Genomic DNA, 22,973 nt, shown 5'->3' on the forward strand with positions numbered 1-22,973 from the left:
AGAGAATAAGAGAATGAGACAGAGATGGACAGATAGTGACAGAGATGTGTGTCAGAGAGAGAGAGAAAGAGAGAGGTTGCCGTTGTCGTAAGTGAGGGTTGGGGTTGTCATAACTAGGGTAGGATCATCGTAAATAGGGCTGGGTTGGTGTAACTGAGGCGGGGTTGGCGTAACTAGGGCGGGGTTGGCGTAACTAGGGCGGGGTTGGCGTAACTAGGGCGGGGTTGGCGTAACTAGGGCTGGGTTGGCGTAACTAGGACTGGGTTGGTGTAACTAGGTCTGGGTTGGCGTAACTGGGATTGGGTTGTCCTAACCAGGGCTGGGTGGACCTAACTAGGACTGGGTAGGTGTTGCTAGGTAGGCTAGGCGTAACTAGGGCTGGGTTGGTGTTCCAAGTGTAACCCACCTACTGTCCCACTTGGGGCAGGTGCAGACGTAGGCGTTGTCCCTGTCCTGGCACGTCCCCCCCGTTCCTACAAGGCTGAGATTGACACTCGTTGATGTTGGTCTCGCAGCAGGCCGGCCCGTGTAACCAGGGCGACAGCTGCAGGTGAAGGTGGCCAGCCCATCTATACAGTCGCCGTAGTGACAGGGGGCCCGAGGAGCACTCATTGATCTCCGTCTCGCAGTGCTGACCCGAGTAGCCTGACGCAACACACACACAAATATCCATGTATTCGCTACTATAAACACAAATGTAGGAATCTTTCTGGATCTTTCCACTGTTGTGAGACGTCGGCTGTACCTTCAGTGCATTTGCAGGTGTACTTGTTCGGTCCGTCCGTACACTGTGCCCCATTCTGGCAAGGTGTGCTAGCGCACTCGTCAATATCTATCTGGCAGTGGTTACCACTGAAGCCTGGAAAACAAGGAGAGGGGGTGAGTGTGCGTGCGCATGTGTGTGTGGTGTGTGTCTACATTAGAACGAGGGCCCTCTACAACTAGGCATGCATGCTAATGACCATGCCGCCCCGTGTATTCACCACTCGTAAGATAATGTTCTCTTAAGGAGAGAGGAGAGACGTGAATGTCAGCCTGTGGGGGGGGAGGGGGGTGGAGGGAGGGAGGGGGGGTGGAGGGAGGGAGGGATGACAGAGAGAGGACTGCCTTTCACTGCAGTGTCAGAGCGGGCAGGTCCCCTCCTTTTGTCCCCTCCGAACTTCGCCATCCCCATCTGGTCCCCACCCCACAGAAAGAGCAGCTTGACCTTTGACCCCTCCTCTCTTTAGACCGACCAGCAGGCCCCTGCACTTGGTGCTCGGAAGTTATGCTAATCGCTTTTCCCTCCAACCAATCAGTCGGTCCAGTCCACAGAAGGAGATCTCTTCTAGGGGCTTGTGAAGGACTCTGCTCTGATTAGGAGATAAAGCCTTTGTCCCCCCGCTGGAACCAACAGTTAACACAAACCTGGCAGATCGGGTGTAATGTGCACCTCTGCACAGTAATACACGGGATTTAGGCCCAGTTTCCCTGGAATCCCACGTTTCAATTTCCCCCCAGTGGGGTTTCCGTGGCGATGGTTTGAAATGAAAAGAGTGAGTTGAGCCCGGGGTGACCCAGAGCTTTTACAACAACCAGGCCCCTCCCCATGTCCGTCCCACACACACGAGAGGGGTTCAGCAGGCTAGTTCTTGTGTTCTGTGCTGTTCAACCCCATCTTACATGCATTCTTTCAGCTTCCTGGGGCTTTCTCCTCAGAGCCCGTCCTTTGATGTACCCCGCCTCAAAGCTCTGCTGTTTCCCCTCCAAAATAAACTTCCACTTCAGTGGCACGGCTCAAAGTCGGAAAAAAACAAAACATCCCCACCCTCCCTCCCTCTCCTCCCTCCTTCCCCCTCTTCCTTCTCCTCCCACCCTCCTTCCTCTTCCCCTCCCTCCCTCCCTCTCCTCCCTCCTTCCCCCTCTTCCTTCTCCTCCCACCCTCCTTCTCTTCCCCTCCCTCCCTCCCTCTCCTCCCTCCTTCCCCCTCTTCCTTCTCCTCCCACCCTCCTTCTCTTCCCCTCCCTCCCCTCCCTCGCTCCCTTTAACGCTGTCCCTCTCTGCGAGTCAAGTCCCAAGTAGTTCCCTGTCGGTAGCAACGCCGCAGCCCAGCGCAGCATGGATACACAGACCATGTTTGACGGCCCCCCTACTCTCATCAAGACCAGTAAACTTTTTCCTCGTGTTCCAACTTCCTCAAGCAGCTCCTTTATAGATTTCCCCCTCCCCGTTCCTTCTTTTATTCGTTCAGCGCTGGCCTCTGCTAAAGCCTGCCTAAGGGCTAGGATTAGGATCTGCCTCCCCTCTCCCTGTCTCACCTCTCTCTCCCCTGGCTCTCGCTCTCTCTACGTGGCTCTCTCTCTCTCTCTCTCGCTCTCCTCATCCTCTCTCTCCCCTGGCTCTCGTTCTCTCTACGTGGCTCTCTCTCTCTCTCTCTCTCGCGCTCTCCTCATCCTCTCTCTCCCGGGCTCTCTCTCCCTCTAGCCTCTCTCCTTGTTCTCTCTCTTCACTCTCTCTTCAATATCTCTCTCTCTCTCTTTAGCTCTCCTCAATCTCTCCCTTTCTCGCTCTCTTCAATTTCTCTTTTCTTCCTTTCTCTCTCCTCGCTCCCTCTCTTACCCTCTCCCTCTCGTCTTCATCTCTCCCCGCCACTCCACTTCCTCCTCCCTCCTCTTCCTCCTCCTTCCTCTTCCTCCCTTCTCTTCCTCCCTCCTCCTCCTCCTTCCTCCCATCTCTTCCTCCCCCCCTTTTTCCTTTTTCCTCCCCTCTTCCTCCTCTTCCTCCTGCTCCTCCCTCCTCCTCCTCTTCCTCCCCCTACGCGGCACCCAGACTCACCTGTAGGGCACTTGCAGTCGAAGGTGTTGATCTTGTCCTTGCACTTGCCGTTGTTGAGGCAGGGGTTGCTGGAACACTCGTCGGTGTTGACCTCACAGAAGACTCCCTCATAGCCTTCAGCCAATTAGCAAGACAGCACGCGTCGGTTAGAGTTTGAAAAAAAAAAACAGTTCCAACGCCACAAAAACGGACAAAAAGTATTTTGAGGCACCTCAAATGTTTTAGATTTTATGGCAATTTTTACATTTTACGTTCAACAATTTGTAATTTTGTGTTTCTTTGGTCAATCCTGTTATTTACTCCCTGCTTTAGGTGTCTTGGGTTTCCTTACATGGGGCGGAATTTAGGAAACATCTACAAACGGTCTCTTTGAGGTTTCTATGACTACATCTGAGGGCTGTCCTGGGTAGTTCATACAGGATGTGTGCTGTTCAGACAACCTTTCGCTAGTTCACTTAAAACCGTGAGCGAAACTCTCACGGTTCTTGAACGTTACCTGGCATGCAGATGCAGTGAAAGCTTCCTATCTGGTCCAAGCAGGTGGCTTCGTTCTGGCAGGGGGTTGGACTTGCACTCGTTGACGTCCAGCTCGCAGCGAGCCCCGATGAAGCCATGCTGACATCGGCACTGGAAGGAGCCTTTCGTGTTGATGCACTTCCCTGCGTGCTCGCACGGGGTTCGAGGCCTAGAGAAGGGGGGGATGGCGGAACCCGGTTAGCCGACGCTAGCGCTCTGAACTCCTCTCACCAGTTCCCCCTCGGCTGTTAAAACCATCATGCAATCTTGGATTTCCTGTATGCCTGTACTATACTGTTAGTGACGAGTTAGTACCATAACCACCTACACCTGTAGAGTGCAACGTACTATATGCAACATAGAGCAGTGCGGCAGCGTTGAAGTCGATCCCATACGTAAACGGAGACACAAATGTAAACATTTCATAAACTTTGGGTGTAAAAAAGCATGAATTGTGTAACCGTTTTGGAGTGCTGCTGAATCTAGCTCGAGCTTCAATGTGCTAACGGCCATAATGAGCAGCCCCAGAACGCAGCCTTGACAGGGAGTCTTACCCAGAGAGCACTCGTCTATGTCCTGGTCACAGGCGGCTCCGACGTACCCCATGGGACAGGTGCAGATCGCCCGGCCGTTGATGGGGTTGGTGTCACAGTTGGAACCTTTCTGACAGGGGTTGCTGATGCAGGCATCGTTTAGGTGTGGCAGAGCAGTCCTGGGGGAGGGAAAGCAGGTTCATTAGAGACCTTTTAGTCAAGGCTTTACTCACTATGCATGCGACGTTGTGTCGCGAAGTTCACATTGGATGTTTCTGGAGCTCCAGGATCACACCAGCCAGGGGTCTAGACCTAGTCCTAACATCCAGGGGAGTCAGGTGGGCTGAGCGGTGAGGGAATCGGGCTAATAATCTGAAGGTTGCCAGTTCGATTCCCGGTCATGCCAACTGACGTTGTGTCCTTGGGCAAGGAAGGCACTTCACCCTACTTGCCTCGGGGGAATGTCCCTGTACTTACTGTAAGTCGCTCTGGATAAGAGCGTCTGCTAAATGACTAAATGTAAATGTAAACATCCAGCCGAGGGCCCAGTCCTAACCCTAGTTCTAACCCTAACCTCCAGCTAGTGGCTCCCACACCACATGACAGACTAATACAAGCAGAGATGTTTTTTGATGTAACCTATTCACTTTGCAGATACTTTCATCCAAAGAAACCTACAGGGACTTCATGACCCGGTAGTCACGTCCTCCGCCGCCGAACCACACTGACCCCACGCAACCCTCGAGCTATCAGAGATGTGTGCCGACGCGCATCGCCGCCACGCGGGGACGTGAGCGGCGCCCCAGCTCACCCGTGAGCCCGTGGGGGCACTCGCAGTAGAAGGAGGCCACGCGGGTCGTGGCAGACGGATCGCGCGGAGCATGCGGCGTTGACGCAGTCGTCGATGTTCTCGCCGCAGTCCTCGCCCGTCCAGCCGTTGACGCACACGCACTGGTAGCTGCCGTAGGCGTTGTTGCACGTGCCGCCGTTCTGGCACGCGTTGGGCATCAGCTGACACTCGTCCACGTCCTCGGTGCAGAACTGACCTGGGGGGGGGGGGGGGGGGGGGGGGGGGGGGTTAGGGGCGGCGCCGTTTCTGAGAGAACCTCGTCGTTCGATTGTCCGTGCGTGTTGTGTGAGTGTGGAAGTGTTTCTGAGTTGTGAGTGTGTGCGTTAATGACTGTGTGTGTGTGAGTGTGTGTGAGTGTGTGTTACCTGTGAACTGTGGCTGGCACTGGCAGTTGTAGGTGTTGACCCCCATCCACGCAGGTTCCTCCGTTATGGCACTCATGACTGGGGCAGTCATCTATGTTGTGATCACAGTTCTGACCTGAGAATCCTGGAAAAAAGAGAGTCTCTTTCAAATGACGCACGCACACACACGTTATCGAGCACACACAGCCCTGTACTTCACACACGTACCCCCGGCATCTCACACACACACTCCTGCAGTTCATACACCTTCACTTCATCCACACAGCCTCACTTCACACAGACCACTGCGCTTCACACACACACACACACACACACACATGTACACACACACAGCACTGCACTTCACACACACTTCACACTGGATGATGAGAGGTGGAGTGGAGGGGGAGGGGGGGAGGGCTATGAAAGCAAGGGGGGATGCAAAAGCCTTTCTTGGGCCTGCAAGCTTTCCCTGGTCCTGTGAGGATGTTGTCTCTGGACCACTTCCTCACGATAAGACCCCGTGCTTTCCTGCTCTCCCGTTCTCACAGTCCAGCCTGAGCCAGAAGAAGAAAACTGCTCCACCTCCCCTCTGAGCCACAGAAGAAGAAAACTGCTCCACCTCCCCTCTGAACCACAGAAGAAGAAAACTGCTCCACCTCCCCTCTGAACCACAGAAGAAGAAAACTGCTCCACCTCCCCTCTGAGCCACAGAAGAAGAAAACTGCTCCACCTCCCCTCTGAGCCACAGAAGAAGAAAACTGCTCCACCTCCCCTCTGAGCCACAGAAGAAGAAAACTGCTCCACCTCCCCTCTGAACCACAGAAGAAGAAAACTGCTCCACCTCCCCTCTGAGCCACAGAAGAAGAAAACTGCTCCACCTCCCCTCTGAACCACAGAAGAAGAAAACTGCTCCACCTCCCCTCTGAGCCACAGAAGAAGAAAACTGCTCCACCTCCCCTCTGAACCAGAGAAGAAGAAAACTGCTCCACCTCCCCCTCTGAGCCACAGAAGAAGAAAACTGCTCCACCTCCCCTCTGAACCACAGAAGAAGAAAACTGCTCCACCTCCCCTCTGAGCCACAGAAGGAGAGAAAACTGCTCCACCTCCCCTCTGAACCACAGAAGAAGAAAACTGCTCCACCTCAATGACATCATCTGACTACGGACCCTCCATAGCGCATACTTCAGTATGACCCTCTGGATTCTACAGTCTATGACCTGTCACCCAGGAACAGGGTACCGTCTATTACCTGGCACGCAGGAACATTCATAGCTGGTGTCGCCCCTCTGGACGCAGGTGCCCCCGTTGTGGCAGGGCGAGGGGCTGCAGGGCAGGTAGCGCCGCTCGCAGTTCTGCCCCGCGTACTCCTGGGGGCACTGGCACTGGTAGCTGCCCACCTCGTTCCTGCACACCCCTCCGTTCCTGCACGGCGAGGGGCTGTGGGCGCACTCATTGACGTCCTGCCTGCACGTCTGGCCGTAGAAGGAGGGCGTGCACTGGCAGATGTAGCGCGAGTCGAAGGGCACGCAGTGGCCGCCGTTGGCACAGGGGTCGGAGGCGCAGGGGTCCGCCTGCTGGCACGCTTTACCTGGAGCGGAGAGAGGCGACATGTTCCTAGGGCGGACTTTTGACGGGACTTTTCGGACGTGGCGGTGGCTGTCAAGTCAGTTCATTCATCCTGCACCCACACAAAGAATTATAAACAGAAACTATGGGAGTCAGGTGGCTGAGCGGTTAGGGAATCGAGCTAGTAATCAGAAGGTTGCTGGTTCGATTCCCGGCCGTGCCAAAGGACGTTGTGTCCTTGGGCAAGGCACTTCACCCTACTTGCCTCGGGGGAATGTCCCTGTACTTACTGTAAGTCGCTCTGGATAAGAGCGTCTGCTAAATGTAAATGTAACTACATTTTGGGTATGAACAGCTCTTCCAACCACTAACCACCCAACCCCCAGTAGATGCCCTGACTAAAGCGTTTGTAGATGCCCTTAACAAGGCCCCTCGAAGATGCTTGGTGCTGCAGATGGATGGTCGTGCGGCAGTAGTGTGTACCTGACCACCCAGGGGGGCACTGGCACCCCCACTCCCTGGTGTTGAGCATCTCACAGGTGCCTCCATTCCGGCAGGGAGAACTGAGGCACAGGTTCTCGGCGCAGCTGTAGTCGTACGCGTTCCCGCGCGGCACCGCTTGACACGAGGCGCCATGCTGGCAGGGGAAGGGCAGGCAGGGGTCCTGGTGTTGGCAGCGGTTCCCCACGAAACCATGGCTACACCTGGGGACAGAAGAAGAGGGAGAGGAGTCAGGCTACTCGAGGCGGCGGGTGAGGACGATCGGCCGCGTGTTCCGGGGGAACGTGACGACACTGCTTCCACCGCTCCTGCCGGTTCTGCACGAGAGATCGACGTGACTGACACACAGCCTTGCATGAACACAACAGGCGGGGAAACCGTAGACTTTGAATTGTTGTGCATAATCCGGCCTGCTTCTTGAAAGGTAGTGTCCGCGACACCCTTGGTCAGCTCTTCACAGCCTTGCTCTCAGCCACGCATTCACCCAGAGACTGAGATTAGCCCTCAAGTTACGGAGGCTTTGAAGTCTACTCCACGTAGACGGGAGGGCAGCACTTTGGACCCAGGTGCTTGCAATAAGCGTTACTAAAACAGGAATTAAGGATCTCATAAGATGCTTATTAACACGAATATGTGTATACGTGTCAATAATATTAGTACGGGTCAGGGCTAGGATTAGTGTTGACATCCATATGTGTTAAGAAGACTTGTTGACTTACTAAGGCCTTATTACCTGTGAAGTAACACTTGTCACAAGCGCCCGGATCTAAAGTGTTACCGGCTCGTAACCCCGTAGCCCTAGAGAGCTCGCGACGGGGGATGAAGTGAGGGACAGAGATGCTATGTCAAGGGTCCAGTAGCGGCCCCTCTCATTGGCTCTCCGGCTCGCATGGGCTTGGAATTCCTTTGCGTCCGTGTTCCCAAGACTGAAATGATGAAGCTGCAGATAGCAAGGCTCGAGGACTGTTCCTCATGTCGAAAGTAATCCAACATTTCAGTGTTTATTCAATGTCAATCGTTTCCCCGGTATTTATTCGACATAAGTAATAATGTGTTTGTTTATGCCATTACATTTTTATTGCTTTATAAAACATCATGCCAATCCATACCATAATACAGACTACCATGGTAATACTATTGAGATTCTTTGAGAGTTGGGTCCCTGCTCAGCTACCAAAGTCCAAAAGGACAAATACCATCACTGGTTCAGACGTGCACCCAGGCTCCGCTCGGGCCCAGACCAGGCACCATGCCGGGGGCCCGCGGGGAGCAGGTGCAAGCATGCTAATGAGGGCCCAGCAGCTGCTCCCTCTCCATCCCCCCCTCCCCCATCCCTCCAGCACCCCCCAAGCCCAGGAGCACGGAGGCAGCCTGGCCATGCCGGGGCCCTGAATAGCACTGGAGCTGTTGAGGGAGCTGGGATGGAAGAATGAGTGGGGCCATTGTTCTTTCTCCCCCCATTGAGGGTCTGGCTGAACGCTAGCTAGGCAACCTCAGACGTCCTCCATCCCTCCCCCTCCCCTCTCTCCTCCCGGATTCCTTTTCTGACTTTGGGGCGGCTTCGATCTCGCCCGGTGGGGTTTTCTCTTGTTTTCCACCTTCTACAGGAATGGCATCTCAACCCCCCCTCCCTCCCCCCCCCTCCATGAACCTTCCTACATCCCTCCCCTTCTCCTCCCCCTGTTTTGTCTGGTATTTATGAATTGTCAATGATTAGCATGACACATTTATGGATTGCCAGTGATGGTATGACACAAGTCCACGTTTAAAGGCTTCTTGAGGATGGAGAAACTTTGAGCTGCTCTATTTTTTTTTGTTGGGGGGGGGGGGGGGGGATATGGAGAGAAGGACAGCCGAGCACCACCTGACAGAAACTGTGATGGTGGTTTTAGAGGACCGAAGAAAAGAAATGGAGAAAAGAGGAGAGGAGGAGAGCGAGGAAAGGGAAGGAGAAAGAGGAGAGGAGAGAAAAGGAGGGAAAAGGGAGAGGAATGCTGGTGTTTGCTGCCTCCTCCACCTGTCCTCATCCCCTGAACCTCAGCCCCTGAATGGAACCTTCTAGCAGCTGCTCGCTACGGAGCTCTGCAAACACATCAGCTTTGACTCGGTGCCCCGGCCTCCCCCGTCCTCTCACAATGCCCCCCGATATCACACCAAGACCTGAAAGACAAACACAGGAAGCCCTCTCTTCATCTCCCTCCACGTGTGTTCATGCAGGCCTGGTTGTTTGCACGCAGTCAACTTCAGCACACGCTAAATGAGAAAAGACTGACAGTCAGCTCTTTTACTTGGCAAGGGGTTCCCTAAGACAAATAACTGTCCCGTAACCTCTGCATTCTTCTCCTCCTCCTCTCCCCTCCACCTCCCTTCCTCCTCCTCCTTCGCCTTCCCTCCTCCTCTCCTCTTAACCTCCCTTCCTCTTCCTCCTCCTCCCCCACTTCTCCTCCTCCCCTCCCCTCCACCTCCCTTCCTCCTCCTCCTTCGCTCCCCCTCCTCCTACCCCACTTCTCCTCCTCCCCTCCCCTCCACCTCCCTTCCTCCTCCTCCTGCGCTCCCCCTCCTCCTCCCCCACTTCTCCTCCTCCTCTCCCCTCCACCTCCCTTCCTCCTCCTCCTTCGCTCCCCCTCCTCCTCCCCCACTTCTCCTCCTCCTCTCCTCTTAACCTCCCTTCCTCTTCCTCCTCCTCCTACCCCCGCTCCACCTCCCTTCCTTCTCTCCTCCATCACCTACCCTCCTTCTCTCCCCCTTCGCCTCCCTTCCTCCTCCTTCTCTCCCTTCCCCTCCCTTTTCTCATTTCCTGCAGTTTGCTCGGTGACTCTGGGTTCTTGGGCTAAGTCTTCCCCGACTCATGTCTGATCTGTTTCAAAGTGAACCCTCAGGGTCTTGGCTGCGTCCCTGCTGCCTGCCTCTAATCACATACACGAGGGCTGACCTCCCCCCTCCAGACCACATCTGGTAGTGTTCATTAGAGACCCTGTTTATTTGGTTCTATTACTGACAAGGGCCCATGGGAACCAGGCCGGCACCCCAAGGGACTCTCCAGAGCTGGGCCTGAAGGAAGGAGGATGTAGGGGGGCTGGCGGCGGGGGGGGGGGGGAGGGGGGGGGGGGGTCTAACGACTGGAGCTACTGGGTACTTTTACAAGGCTGAGAACCACTTAACTCTCCTGCTTCATGTGGTTGAGGACATGTGTAAGTTGAAACCGCTAGCTACTGTCTCACCTCATTCGGAGGATTAAAGCCAGGTGTGGTTGCATAAGCCCAATATACAGACTGACATTAACATGTATTTATACAAGGTTATATGTGTTGGTGCTGTCACTTGTGGACGCTAGTTTGGGGTCCGGGGCACTGAATCCGGGGCATTGAGACTAGCACAGGGACCCTCTGAACCAGAAGTAGGCTAGCCCTCTCACTGAACACGTTCCCATACTTGGCCATCAGACATACTAACCAATCAGCACTCACGGGATGTGTCTAGGCAGATGCCAACCCTGTGGATTACATATCAGAATCCATCACTGACGACCTGCAACATCCAAGACACCTCACTCAGTAAGAGCACTGACAGGATCAGCCGACACCGGTCGCGGCTCATGAAAGCCCCAGCCCTCTGATCATGTGATCAGATTAAGCACCTTTTCTTCCCCCCCGGCGGAGCCCCTTGGAGGCCACTCCCTACGTCTGAATGGAAGAGGAGATCCCAGATGGGTTCATGTGTCCGTAGCTAACAGAGGTGGCATTGACTCGCTCCACGTCTCGGACCCGGGGGGTCAGCTTTCATCCGTGTGGATAGCTGTGGATGGAGATGGCCCACGAGCGCCAAACGGGATTTTGACATAGCAGCTTTAGCGGTGGGAGAACTGTGCTAGCAGTCTGAAGTAACTGTCCCAAATGTACACACGCACACACACACACACACACGCACACACAGGGCAGTAGTCTGCTATAGCTGAGTTAGGAACACGGCACAGCAGCCCAGTACACTTTACTCTCCACAGCGAGAGAGATAAGGGAAGAGGTATACAGGATCTTGGTTCTGTACACAGGAAAAACGTGCCTTCGTCTCTTCACAAAGAGTGGTTTGTTCGGTACAGAACAACACAGGTTCGGCCGACACTGAACTCTGGCCTGTTAGTGTTCACCAGTGAGATGAGAGAACTCCTTCAAGTGTTCGGAGATAAACACTCCTCTGATCTGCCAGTCTTAACTCAGGAGTCCAGATATGAGGATGATATTCGGGGGCACGGAATGTAAAGTAGAATTCTTGGCAGTCAACTATATGCCGTCTTCATAAACGGAGTGGACTTGACCTGAATACAGACCTCTAATGCTCTATTCTCATTCTCGGTTCAGGGTAAAGGAATACTATGGATTAAGAGCTACCGGCTGTTGTTGCTACTGTAAGGGGCTACAGTTACTTTGTTGTGTAGCTCCAATGTGTTTGAGTTCACCTGACAGTGTGCCCTGCTAACCCTAACCCTCCAGCAGACCCCCTCGCCGCCATGTTTACGGTTTGAACATTGTCCACGTCAAAAAGAAACCATAGCAACATCTCTCAATGAATGACACATCAACACCGCCAGCTCCAAACTCCTCCTGTCCACTCCTCATGACAACAGACATCCACGTTCAAGAGAGACAGCTACACCAGGCCCCAGAAGCCTCTCTCCAGTGGCACACAGCCACCCCTCCCAAGCGCTCTGTTTAACTTGACACGTCTAGGGGGACAGTGAGAGGCACAACAGCGGCATTGTGGACAGCCAGGATGGGGAGCCAAACGCAGACAGGGTTAAGATGTGGCCCAGACCCAAGGTGGCTGAGCGCCTCATCAGTGAGGCGCTAGAGGACCTGACCCTCGACACACACACACACAGACCCCTAGGGGTCGGGAAGAGGTAGGACACTGTCTTTCTCACTCAGAAACTGAGACGATGCTCAGGTAGGTATGCTCTTCTGGGAAATGGAGGTAATTAGACTCCTGGGATTAGAAGAAGGCTAGTCTGCTGTACATACAAACTGACTCCAAGAAAGAAAAAGAGAAACAGGGAGCAAGTGAAAAATCTTGCGAACATGTTTCAACTTCCTTCAGCTCAAAGCCCAGGCTATCAGAATTCCATTATGAAAACTTCCAGTCTGAACACACTGCTGCCATCTGTCAGTTTAATGGCAGACCCAGAGAGAGAAAAGCCATTCAGGGGGACAAAACGGGGGAGGAGGGGAGTGGGGAGAGGCAAGGACTGCAGCCTCGCTGGGAAGCCTCGCCCAGATTAGTCACACAGAATTAATCGAAGGAGAGAACAATAGTCGCAGAGCTTCTGGCAAATCCCAGCTGTCGCCCCGTGAAAGAAAAGAGAGACAAGATTTAGGGCTCCGAGTGTCTAGGAGACGAGGAGGTTGTTGAGTGTCAACTCTGAGGACTGGCATTCACTCACACACACACACACTCACTCTCGGTTGCACACGTAAAAAACACACTGTGCGCCCCCCCTCCACATCCACACACACAGTGACCCCCAAAGACACCCCTCATCCCTGGGGGGGGGGGGGGGGGGGTTAGGGTTAGACCAGTGTTGGTGCCCAGCAGATTCACAAAACCCAATGGGGAACCTCACTGGCTGGACATGTCATCTCCAGAGCATTGTATTCAGAGATATCAGCCTTGACATTCCTCTGCTCTGTACTCACTTGCACTCTCCGTTTCCATCTGCTGCGGTTTCGCACCTCCCCTGGTTCAAACACGACTCTGTGGGTGTAGAGCATCGTAGGCCTGCCAGCACACAGCATCAACACTTTATAAACACATAACATTCCACATTTCCGTTTGACTTTTCAATTCATTTAACTGGCCTGTTGGTTCAATACACTGGGTCAAGGAAGGGTGAATTACGAGAAGTTATTCTGACATTTATATCATTTCGAGGGAGCTAAAACATATCTTACAGAACGATTTTAAGGCCTTCTCTTTCAGGGGATTTGACAGCGCACCAGCAGACGCTTTTCACGGCTGTTCTAAAGAATGTACTTTTTTGAGCAATGACATATCAATGCTATACGTGACTCTGAGGTGGGCTACCTTACTGAACGCGTTTAAACATACTTGTGTGAGTTCCAGGCAGAGTGCCCCGGTGCCGCGCAAGCTCGAGCACAGGTGCGAGCCTGTGCGCTCGCCATCTACTTGGTGCGGAATATCCCAAGGCGTGCAAATATTGCCTCCGAGGAACTTCTTTTTTTGTTAGTCATAAATTGTGAATGAGCGAGAGTAAATCTGCAGCAACGTTATAAATATCACCCAATGGCTAGAATTCTAACCATTGAGTGATATTTATAACGTTATAGTTTACCAAAGATTTTGAGAGATAACATAATAATGTTCCAATGACTATAGACACAAACGTTAAAAAAAACGTGGAGAAAACATATTTAGGACCAATGTTTGCTCTGTAACAAACAATTCCGCTACAAATAACCTAAACAAATCGTGATCTCCCACTTATCTGATAGCCTACGGTGTCTGAATCGAGACTTCAGTGCAACAAGTGCGTTAAGAGACTGCTTTTAGTTTACTAGCCTGTGCAAAACTGGAGACGTGCGATAGCTAAATGTAGCCTACAGACTTCGCTTTAATATTTAACCTGCCTTTTTCATTGGCGCATCACATTTTAAACTTTCGCTTTTAAAGCGGCAATCGAATCAACAACAGAATGGTTATCCACTCACCTCGAGTTAGAGCGATAAACGACACCAGGAAAGTTAGTTTCACAAAGAAAAGATGCATTCCTTCTCTTCTGATTTAATGCTGTTGTATAGTTCCACGTAGCGTTAACATAGATCATACGTTTAATTTGAACTCCGGCAGGTTAAAAAAGGTAAAATGCATCCTCATATAGCTCCGAAAAGTAAGGGTGTGCAGCGTATCACAGTGTGAACTCCGTCCATTAGGTACTGTCACTCCAAGTTCCTAGTTGTAAATGTCTTGAGGGACACTTTGGGTAGTTCTCCATTCCATGGTCTGCATCTAGGGGCGTTATTTTTTTCCGCGCCAGTGGGCCTTTCTCACGGCAAAGTAGCCTACCCTATTTGATGATCAATACAAAAGTTTCAGAGGTGGAGTGGGAAACTTACGCCTCCTGTAAACCCAAAATAAACCCTTTTGTTTGGATTTGTTTGAAACATGTAAGATAATCAGCCTTCTACGTTTTCTGCCCAATGTTAAAAATAAAATCAAGCTGCTGACGTTCTATTCACGGTTATTATTATATATTTTGGGGGGTTGTCTGTTTGTTTACACTCCCTTTTAACACGTGTAGGTATTCTTTTTCTTTTAATGCATGGCTGAATTGAAAATAGATGAAACATCTTTGGTGTGGACAAGGGAACTGATAGTTTGTCCGATAAGCAACTGCTGTGACAGAAACTCCAAGTGAGTTTTCTGTGACTATGCTGAAGCAACAAAAATTGGGCTTTACATCCCATGAAATCACATGTTGACGCATAATATTTTATCAAATAAACTTTCGTTTGTGGCCTGTTTAATATTTTGTTAGAGTCCATAACAGACTTTAATTTACAGTTAGACCTATTCATTTAGCAGACACTTGTAACCAGGGGCTTCGTTAGACCCTTTTTACTGGAGCACGTGCCCCAGGGATATGAATAGGGGCCTGTGCCCCAGAAGAGTTTTATGTCTAAAAACGCCCCTGCTTGTAACCAAAGTGACATTAAGGCGAGTGTGGGACTCAAACCCATCACACACACACACACACTGCTGGAGTTTTGCTGCATTGCACTTCAATTGCATCGAGTGGTTTTGGCACCCACGATAGTACACACAAAGCTACAGGAATGACTCCTTAATAAAACGAGCCACCAATAAGATATATCATGTTTGCAATGTTTTTCCCACATATTTAGTTCATTTTCCTGTATTGCTATGACATTTTTCAGAATGATATTGTTGTGTCAGACTATCTCCAGGCCCTCATGTTTACTATATCCATGTTTTGGGTCTGCATGTGTTGTTGCTGCAGGTTGATATCCACAGTCGAGCGTGGGAATAGGCCTGGAACCAATGTTGGAGGAAGACAGAATGTATAGAAGAGTTGGAGATCAGAAGAGATAATGAAGACTGTGATGGGCTGGGTGGACGTGCACCAGACCATGTCTGTGAGAGCCTGCTTCGGAACTGTGCCATAGTTCGAGCTAATATAGCTGATGTGAAAAACGAAAACGAGGGAGGACTGGGGGGCTCCTAGACACTATATAAATCTAAAGGGACATCCCCTATCTAAAAATCAGTAGGGCTTGTTGTCATTTCCAGGAGTGAATATCAGGTAGGCTAACCTTAAGTTAGCGTTGAAAAGATCAAATTCCAAACATTTCATAAGTTTCATAACATGACAAAGTGGAAACGATATAGAACAAAATAGTCTTCAGAACTTTAAATTATGACTAAACAAATGTTAGGGGACACTATCACTTAATCAAACATGGTTTTATTAAAGCTCCTTTTACAAAAAAAATACAACCTGTTTCCTGTCCCATGAACTTTTATGAATTGTAAATCATCAGGAAATCAGAGGAAACAAACCAAATGAATAAATCATTAACCACCCTCTCTGTTTGCAGTCTATTCTCTTCTCAAATGCAAAGCGCCTCTTGTTAAACTCAAGGTCATGTCTGGTACTAAACTAAGTCACCCCAAAACTGAGGAAGTGTCCGTCACATCCACTTCTGAGACAATACTTCACAATATCTGCCCCGAGGGATGTGAAACATACATGAGAATAGGCAGACCAGCCCATTGTTCAGCAGTCTGATTATTTCCTGAGTGTTTCACCCTTGGATTTATGCATCCTAACTTGCCCATATTGTTCTTCTGAATGGCAGACCCGTGTTCTTTACAGTGGCTACAGGAGGGAGGAAGGACAAAACGGGGAGTTCTGGACACCTGGTGCAGGACAGGAGAGTGTCACTGGTGCAGGACAGGAGAGTGTTACTGGTGCAGGACAGGAGAGTGTTACTGGTGCAGGACAAGAGAGTGTCACTGGTGCAGGACAGGAGTTCTACTGGCGCAGGACAGGAGTGTCACTGGTGCAGGACAGGAGAGTGTCACTGGTGCAGGACAGGAGAGTGTCACTGGTGCAGGACAGGAGAGTGTCACTGGTGCAGGACAGGAGAGTGTCACTGGTGCAGGACAGGAGAGTGTCACTGATGCAGGACAGGAGAGGAGGAGAAGGTCACTGCTAATGCACTTCTTTCACGGACAAAATCACGGACGAAAAACTCAAAGCTACCAGCGATGCTCCACATCCCCCCCCCCCCCACAACATGTCAACAGGTTAACGGTCCGTTGGCGTGCCGTTGGACATGTCAGCATCTCGCATTATCACCTTCACGTCGGGCCCAGCTGCTTCCCAGTATTGTTGCGACCCTAAATAGAGACGACCAGGAGCTGGATGCGGAGCGGCAGGCCTCGTCACGCCCCCAGCCCAGCATGTGTCCTTCCACCACGGGAGGCGTTTCCACTGCCGTCCAGCCTCCGCCTCCGTCTGTTTTCGAGCACATACGGTAATCACAAACAGGAAGTCCCCCAGACCCAGTCGCATCGTGCATTTCCCTCTTTTGTTTGGGGGATGGGGGGGTGGTGGTGGGGGGTTGTTGTATTCGTCCCCACGGCTCCATGTCCTATCAGCAGCCTGATACCATCCCCCCACCCCCCACCCCCTCTTCCCCGCCCTGGGTCTCAAGGTTGAAGTTCGCTGGGGGGGGAATCACTGCCGGAAATCGGATTTTAAATTCTGTAACGTGAGAGAAGTTTAAGGCAAACGCAGCTGGCGTCGTGTTACAGGTGTACTCTCGCAGGCAGTAATTACTGTGGTACTACGGCCGTACTTTCACCGTTTTAATCCTTCAGAGGTCTGTTATCCCCTTTCCATGATGCCAGTGGGGCACAATTGATTTACTTTCACGAGCAATAACAATCACCTTGTTGTATAACATTGTCTAAATTAATCTGTGCATAACAGTAGAGCAAGGAGAAAACAGGAACAAAGGGATTTGTAGACATCTTTAAGAGGCTGAAATCTTTACTTTGGGCTAATCTGAAAGGCCCGTTTTATGAAGAACATTTCAATTTCCAATAGATAACACAGAGTTGTGTAGTAGTGGTAATTGGGAGTTTATGTTGGGAACGTTGTGTCTTTTTTCTCAGAGTCGTCTTGTGAGACTTTCTTTCCTCCTGGGTCTCTTCATCCCCTTCTCAGCTACACACTCGCTCTTTCTCACGTGTCCTCTCTCTCTCTCTCTCTCTCTCTCTCTCCCTCTCCCCTCCCCTCCCCTCCCCTCCCCTCCCCTCCCCTCCCCTCCCCTCCCCTCCCCTCCCCTCCCCTCCCCTCCCCTCCCCTCCCCTCCCCTCCCCTCCCCTCCCCTCCCCTCCCCTCCCCTCCCCTCCCCTCCCTCCCTCCTCTTTAAACCTGTGCTGTAGGTCCACAGCACCAGGATCTGTCCCCATGTCTGAGCAGTGACTCAGAGGTCCTGGGCTTGGTCTGTTCCCAGGGTGATTTAGCCAGGACTGGAACTTTCCATTAAATAACATCCCATAAATAAACTCTGTCCACATTCATCTCTCAATGTGTCACAACTGGTTATACTTGTGATCCTTTCACAAATATAAATCACTTCTCCTTCAAGAGTTCCCAAACTAAGAATGTAGAATACATAATTACTATGTTCACAAGTGAGTCTTGTAAGGTTTAGGACATGATCCTGAACAGAGGAAGCCTGTATGAGCTATTATGAGCTGATTTACATTAAGAAATATTTCAACGGTGTTGATTTATATCAGTTTCTCTATAAACTATACTATCTATATTGTGCCTAGAAGTTCAAATAAGTGTTTGTAATAATGTGATGTGCTTCACACATCTTTTTTCATCAGTTTGTTGGTTTTCTGGAATATTTCTTTATTGGTGTCTAGACGTCTCAGTGCTGCCTGGTCTGCTGGTCATGATAGGCTGTCGTAAAGAGACACGGGGTGGTGTCTAGACGTCTCAGTGCTGCCTGGTCTGCTGGTCATGATAGGCTGTCGTAAAGAGACACGGGGTGGTGTCTAGACGTCTCAGTGCTGCCTGGTCTGCTGGTCATGATAGGCTGTCGTAAAGAGACACGGGGTGGTGTCTAGACGTCTCAGTGCTGCCTGGTCTGCTGGTCATGATAGGCTGTCGTAAAGAGACACGGGGTGGTGTCTAGACGTCTCAGTGCTGCCTGGTCTGCTGGTCATGATAGGCTGTCGTAAAGAGACACGGGGTGGTGTCTAGACGTCTCAGTGCTGCCTGGTCTGCTGGTCATGATAGGCTGTCGTAAAGAGACACGGGGTGGTGTCTAGACGTCTCAGTGCTGCCTGGTCTGCTGGTCATGATAGGCTGTCGTAAAGAGACACGGGGTGGTGTCTAGACGTCTCAGTGCTGCCTGGTCTGCTGGTCATGATAGGCTGTCGTAAAGAGACACGGGGTGGTGTCTAGACGTCTCAGTGCTGCCTGGTCTGCTGGTCATGATAGGCTGTCGTAAAGAGACACGGGGTGGTGTCTAGACGTCTCAGTGCTGCCTGGTCTGCTGGTCATGATAGGCTGTCGTAAAGAGACACGGGGTGGTGTCTAGACGTCTCAGTGCTGCCTGGTCTGCTGGTCATGATAGGCTGTCGTAAAGAGACACGGGGAGGCAGAACAGTATTGAACACCAGGAACAGACTGGCTCCACGCCCCGAGGAATTGTGGGTAAATATCTGGAACCTAGTCATGGGAATTAACTCCAAGACTCAGGGGAAGCGACACAGCTTTGACACCACAATGGGGTTGTCACCGATTTTCTCTCTCTCTCTCTCTCTCTCTCTCTCTCTCTCTCTCTCTCTCTCTCTCTCTCTCTCTCTCTCTCTCTCTCTCTCTCTCTCTCTCATATTTGGAGTTACAGTAAATAACAGTTTATATGAAGCTTTTGTGTGTTCCAGTTTGTTTAGATTTTGTTACCTTGAATGTGTTTGTACAATGGAATTACAAATGCCTGTGTGTTTGGGTGTATTTACATAGTGTTTGTGTATAATCTGTGTGTGTATAATTATGCGTGTGTTTGTTGATATAAACTGCATAGTAAAATAGAGTAATTGTGTGTTGGGTGATAGAAGGAAAGGGGAGAATTAGCTTTCCTTTGCAAATGCTGTTTAGTAGTGGTGTGTGAATAGAGGGCTGGCTGGCATTTAGACTGAGGCCAACATTTCAGCTAGAGCACCACAGAAAGTTGAATAAGAACAAAAAACAAAATGGTAGTAAAACTAAAGTGTACAAAGTTGACAAAGTAGTCAAATGGACAAACTACACGGGACCCTCTCCAAAATGAGGACGTTGACCCGCCCTTTCTCTACCTTCCACACACACACACTGCTGGAACAGAGGGGGACACCAAAAGGGCTCTGGCTCTGTAACAGGAAACAGCCACCTATTCCCAGCAGTCCAGAAGGGAAGTGATGTCGCTACAGGAAGATGTTTGACAAATGGAGGCGATTCCACAGTAAACAGCTCACTGGGGCGCTTCTAGTACTAGACACCGCTCCCTGTTCCTCTGATCTGATCCACATGACCGTCCTCATCCAGATAACTGCTCTCATTCAGAACACTGCTCTGATAAGGATGACTAGTACTCTTAGACTATCCGTGTCTCATTTCACTGATCTGACAGCGGCTGTCGTGTTTCCACATCTCAGCTAACTGCTGTTTTTTTCTTCAGTTTTTTTCTTTGGGGCAAGGAGGAGGGGACATCCTCCACAGAACGTCCAGAAGGAAATAGTTGTTGGTTGTTTGGCTACCTTGCCTGATATCTCTCTCGTACTCTGTTTGTATATCCCTCTCTGTTGCTATCTTTCAATTTCTCATTCTGTATATCTCAGTCTGTATGTGTGTGTGTGTGTGTGTCTCTCTCTCTCTCCTTTACAGCTCAGCTCGACAGAGACAACAATAGACATTGTGTTTACAGTTACACATTCCCATAAAAATAACTTCTTCAAAGGACTATTGAATTGGTGACAACTGACTGGGTGCCATTGTGCTGTCCATCAAATTGAAGCTATGAGGCTGTTTGGTGGTCATTGTACCTGCCTGAAAAAAAACAAACACCAAATGCAATGTCTTAACATGTTAGGGAAAACATGACTCAAACTGTAGACTCCAGATATCATCAGGCAGCTGGAGAATTTGGCCATGAACCTGTTTATTGTTGAAACAGTAAACAAAGCACAGGGACCAACTTTGCATAACAGAAGTTTAAGAACGCAAGTGTCAACGAGCGTCCGTTGGGGCGATCTGCGAACGTTTCGAAAGATCCCAAAATCAGCCGGCTCAGAGCCCCGAGAGGAGGTCGGGAGATTAATCAGCCGTGGGATCCACACAGCTGAGCCATGTGCCGCTCAGACTGTGTGGTTCCTACACCCCCCCCCACTCCCCCCACCCCGCCAGCTCCCCTCCCAGCTCTCTCTGTGTCGGCTCTGGGCTGGCCGACCGTGTGGACATGAGCCGGGGCCAGCTCCCTCGACGACGAGCCACCAACACGGCGGCCCATGTACCCGCCTGTCTGGCCGGAAGGGTTCTAACAAAGACCTCATTGTGGAGGCCAACCGTGCTCGTAGGCGCTTCTGCAACCAGCTTCTTCAGCGCAACAAGCCACCACGCTCGTGTCCAGTCCAGGACAGTCCTGTTCAGCCTCTCTTTCGGAGGAGAGTGCAGGGAGAAGGGAGGGCCTGGATAATTGGGGTTGTGGAAGGAGACAGGATGTCAGGGAGATGGCAGCTTGTTGAGGACTGAACGACCGCCAGCCTCCCAGCTGCCTCCTCTGAGGGTTACTGGGACATACCAGGTTCATTTCTCTTTCTTTCTTTCTTTCTTTTGTTCGATCTTTCATTTTTTCTTTCTTCTTTCTATCTTTCATTTTTTCTTTCTTTCTTTCTGTCTTTCTGTCTGTCTGTCTTTCTTCTTCTCTGTTTGTCATGTGCATGTCTTCCCCTTTCTCTTGACCTCTCATCCGTTCATACTTCACAAATGACACAAACTCTTTACATAAACCCTTCGACACGCACAGACGAATGTTGCATGTAGATCTGTACATTTGAGCTCTGGAGGACTACGTGCTGTTTGACAAACGCAGATTCAGCAACAGTGAGTCAAACAGCTCGGTAGCAGCTGCCGGGATTCCCAGATGAAAGGACAATTATCACCTTAGCCCCTAGGGGCCATCAGGGGAAATGGTCTCCAGTGTTTGCGGTGACATCCAATCACGGATTAGAAGACAGCCGTGAGGGGATGTGGGGGGAGGGTGGAGATGTGTTGCAGGCCAGAGGAGGGAGTCCTGGGAGGCTGGAGCCCAGGCTGGCTGCCTCTCCGGCTGCCTGCTACTAGGACGTGACGTCCGCGCTCGGCCCCTCTTCTCGACCTCCCTCGGGAGAATTGGACTGCCCCTGCTGTAATGTACACTCAAGTCACCACACAGAGCAAGGGCGGGAGTTGTTTCCCACTCGTTGAAAACCCGAGCCATCGAGTGCCCTGTCAGAATGTTGCTCATGTCTGCGGCGTGTTCTTTTCTTTTTCTTTTAGGGGGTCTGTGAGCAAGAGAAAGTTGAAAAGGGTCCAACCCAAGACAGAATAATACCCTGGAAGATTTAGACGTTTGGCGGATTTATGGAAAAAGGTCATTGCGCAAAAAAGAGAGTAAAAAAAGAGAGAGAGAGAAAGAGATAGAGAGACAAAGAGAGAGAGAAGGAAAAAGAGAAAGACAGCGAAAGAGAGAGAGAGATAGCGAAGGAGGAAGCCTCTCTCCCCTTCAGATCCCTCCAGAACCTTCTCTGTCTGAGGGGAGAGCTGTAAGCAGGAGGCGGCTGCGCGGAGAGGCCTTCATCTCTCTAATGCAGTGTCTTACAGCAGTCCTGCCGCCGCGCCAGGGTGGATGAGACGGATCCGGATGGGATCCCCGCTCTAAACAGATTAAAGCCCGTGAGCACTCGCCCATCTGCCGCTGACACAGGGGCTTTGTAGCCGCCGCCGCGCGTGGCGGTCTCAACGGCGGACATGACAGTCGGACACGGTCTTGGGAGATCTGCGTTTGAAGATCTGCAAGGCCACTTTGAGGTCTCCTCCAAAAGCCCCGGATGAATTGTAAATAAACACTCAAATCCCAAGCCCCCCCCCCCCCCCCCCCCCCCCTCCACCCCCGATAAATGGAGTGCTGGGAATATGGGAATAGACTGAGAATCAAGAAGGGAGGGTTTGTCTTGGAAATGACAAAAAGGAGGTGAGGAAATGACAACCGATTAAAAGCCGAAAGGACTTCCTGGATGCAATGTACTTGAGTAACAACAGTGGGTTGGATAAGATGATTAGGCTGAAGCGTCACCTGAAAAACAGGAAATAACGTCAGATGACGAAAAAAAATGTTTTGACCTGTGGACGTGGACATTGTTTCTATAAAAAAATAAAATAAATGCATTCCTATTTTATTTTCCTTTTTTTAAAGGGCACCAAATAAAGATTCACAATAGCAGTATTTGTGCCTCCTTTAAGAGACAATGGTGGATCCAGGCTAATACAAATCCCATGTTCGAACAAACAGTTTTTAAATTATTATTGGTGAACACTGGAGTTTAGACATCACACTGGAGCGGAAATCTCTTTCTTTCTTCTCTTGTCTTCTCGTCTGAACATGACAAAGCACAGCTGCTTCCGGACAACTCCAGCACAAGCACCTCGAATGAGCTTTAGAGACTTACCAGGATAGAGACATTAAAGAGACAGACTATTTGTGGTGAGATCTC

The 22,973-nt window shown here is 50.9% G+C and overlaps 1 long non-coding RNA gene and 1 pseudogene across 1 annotated transcript in view; one reads left to right on the forward strand and one right to left on the reverse strand.

The window, feature by feature from the left end:
- Nucleotides 1–14,050, reverse strand: part of LOC136933052 (neurogenic locus notch homolog protein 1-like) — a 25,171-nt pseudogene extending 11,121 nt beyond the window's left edge.
- Nucleotides 1–15,740, forward strand: part of LOC136932806 (uncharacterized) — a 29,259-nt gene extending 13,519 nt beyond the window's left edge. Inside the window, exon 2 of the long non-coding RNA XR_010874769.1 lies at nucleotides 15,157–15,740. This is a non-coding gene — a long non-coding RNA (uncharacterized lncRNA). The remainder of the gene's footprint in view (nucleotides 1–15,156) is intronic.
- The last annotated feature ends 7,233 nt before the right edge of the window (nucleotides 15,741–22,973 follow it).

Source organism: Osmerus mordax, chromosome 24 (assembly GCF_038355195.1).
Source record: "Osmerus mordax isolate fOsmMor3 chromosome 24, fOsmMor3.pri, whole genome shotgun sequence".
In the NCBI taxonomy this organism is placed as follows: Eukaryota; Metazoa; Chordata; class Actinopteri; order Osmeriformes; family Osmeridae; genus Osmerus; species Osmerus mordax.